This window comes from Tupaia chinensis, unplaced genomic scaffold (genome assembly GCF_000334495.1).
Source record: "Tupaia chinensis unplaced genomic scaffold, TupChi_1.0 Scaffold000478_3, whole genome shotgun sequence".
NCBI lineage: Eukaryota > Metazoa > Chordata > Mammalia > Scandentia > Tupaiidae > Tupaia > Tupaia belangeri.
In genome coordinates, this window is record NW_006159990.1 from 1,668,867 (window position 1) to 1,671,302 (window position 2,436).

The following is a 2,436-nucleotide window of genomic DNA, read 5'->3' on the forward strand; positions in this document are numbered from 1 at the left end:
GGATATGAACGATTCAGTATATATTCTTACTAGTAAACCTAAAATAATTAATATTTAGATATTCTTACTAAAAGACCTACAATTATTAACACATACATAGTGAGGCCATGAAAAGTAGTAGCATTTTGGATATTATAAAATAAAACATTTTAAATGGTTGGTCCTCTTTTTACACCTACAATTTATCCCCAGGCATAATTATTTGTATTTATAACCAGCAGCAAACCAATTTTGTCAGATCAATATATCTTTCATATGTGATATCTCTATAAAGAATTTCAATCCACAGGATTTATTAAAGGCATACTTAAGAACGATATAACTTGAGGGTTGCATTTCACTTAAATGAAGTAAAAGTCCATTTCCTTCTGCTAAAGATCAACTCTTAAAATATTTATATTAGAAAGAATGCTAACAAGTTTGAATTTTTAATTTAGTGTATACTTTCAAAAGTCAAAGTTCTTCCACACAGAATGTACTGTTCCACAGACCCTAAATAATACCAATAGTATTTCCACATTTATAGAAACTGACACATAATAGGTAGGAAAGTTGTTAAAACAACAACAACAACAAAACCATGAGATTAAGAGAGACAGGACCCTTAAATTCTAGTCTTAACAATTGTCACCAGCTGTGGTGTGTATGTGTGACTACGTGTCTTGAATAAATAATGATACACATTTTATAGGTCAAAAAATGAAGCAAATGTAAATCTATAAATTTGGCTATTAAAACAATAAATGAAAGTGGAGATCTTTACTTATCTAGAAGGACATCCATGCAGACATGCTATTTCTTGATGGAGAGTGGTTAGAAGAATTAATAAGGAGGGAATCTATATTGAGTCAAATGAATAGACAAAGTTTGCAGCTCAGAAACATGTCAAGTAGCCAAGCAATTGGGAAAATTTGCTACCTTTTTTCCCATTAAACCAGCAGTGATCCATATAAACTCTATTAAGAGTAGTTCATGCATAAACATAGACTCAGCCTGGAGTTGAAAGGAAGCTTTCATAAGTCTCTCTACTTAATTCTAAGTTCCTTTAAGGCAGCGACAGTACCTTTTTCAGCTTATCTCCATGGTATTTAGGGCACTGCCTGACACCATATATGTGTTTAATTACGGCTAAAGAAATAAGCCTGGGGATCAAACAATCTTCTAACCAATGCAGGAATCTTCCTCTACTGAAAGCCTTCTTTCGTTCAAATCCTAAAAAAAGCTCATTCTCTCTCAAGACAATCTGTATTGTTGGATGTATTTCCTTCTCATTGAATTCTACTTTCTATCTGGTATAAACAATTGTGTGTTTGAGTTCTGCTGATGAATAAGTCACAAATAAACTCAAATGCATAACAACAGAACATTCTAATTCTTTTAATAGATTTTTAATCTGAATGGAATGAAGGCGTTAAAGATTCTTTGTGGAGTGCTTTCCTTAAAGAATCTTTAACATCCCATTTTTTCCTCCTCTACTATCTCTGCTTATATCCCGCTCACCTCTTTAACCTTATGGGATATGCTATAGGCAACGGCCAAGTGCAGGGATGAATGCTCCAAAAATTTAGTGTAATGAGAGTTTTATTTTGGTTGTACAAAACCCTGAAGACCATGCTCTTAAAAGCAATGTATAAATAATTACTAAGATGGACTTAAAACATCTTCTGTAATTAGTACTGCTAGGCTAAAACTGTCACTTAATTCAAACAAAAATTTCTCATGGCTTTCAATGCCATTCATTTATTCATTCAACAAATACGCATTGAGATCCCACTTTGTGTTAGCATTGTGTTCCCTATATCCCCACTCTTTATATTTAACATCTTACACATAATACATTGATGATCCTTTTGTTTAGGGTCTCCTAAATGATAGGACACAAATAAAATGAGTCCTATCATTCAACTGATATGACTCGACAATTATGAGTGAATTAATAATTCAAAAGTTTCATTTACTTATGTGTTCGTATGGCAAAATGAAACTTCTAAATATAGAAGTTTCAGAAGAAAATCATTTAAATAGATAATTATTTAAAACTGTAAGTAAGGGGACCAGCAGTTAGCATAATGGCTATGTCACTGGACTTCCACGTAGTCGACCGTGGTTCGAGTCCCAGACCCGGTGGCTTAAACTCACATGGGGTGCATGTGCATGCATGTCCAAGATCCCGAGAGGACAATGGAGGAGAAGGGATTGCAGCGTGGCCATCCCTCCCGGGGGGGTGGGGGGGAGGGGGTAATTTCTGTCTCTCTGTCTCTCTGGCGAGGGCACATACCTATAGCAAAAATCTTTCTTTTTTTAAAAAATCATCTCTGTCAAATAATTAAATAAAGATGGGGTCATTTACACAGTCCTAGTTCAGGTTACTTAAAGGGGGTGGCTAACCCCTCCAGCCAGAGCAGGTACTGAGCACAGTAAGAAGAAAAGTACAAG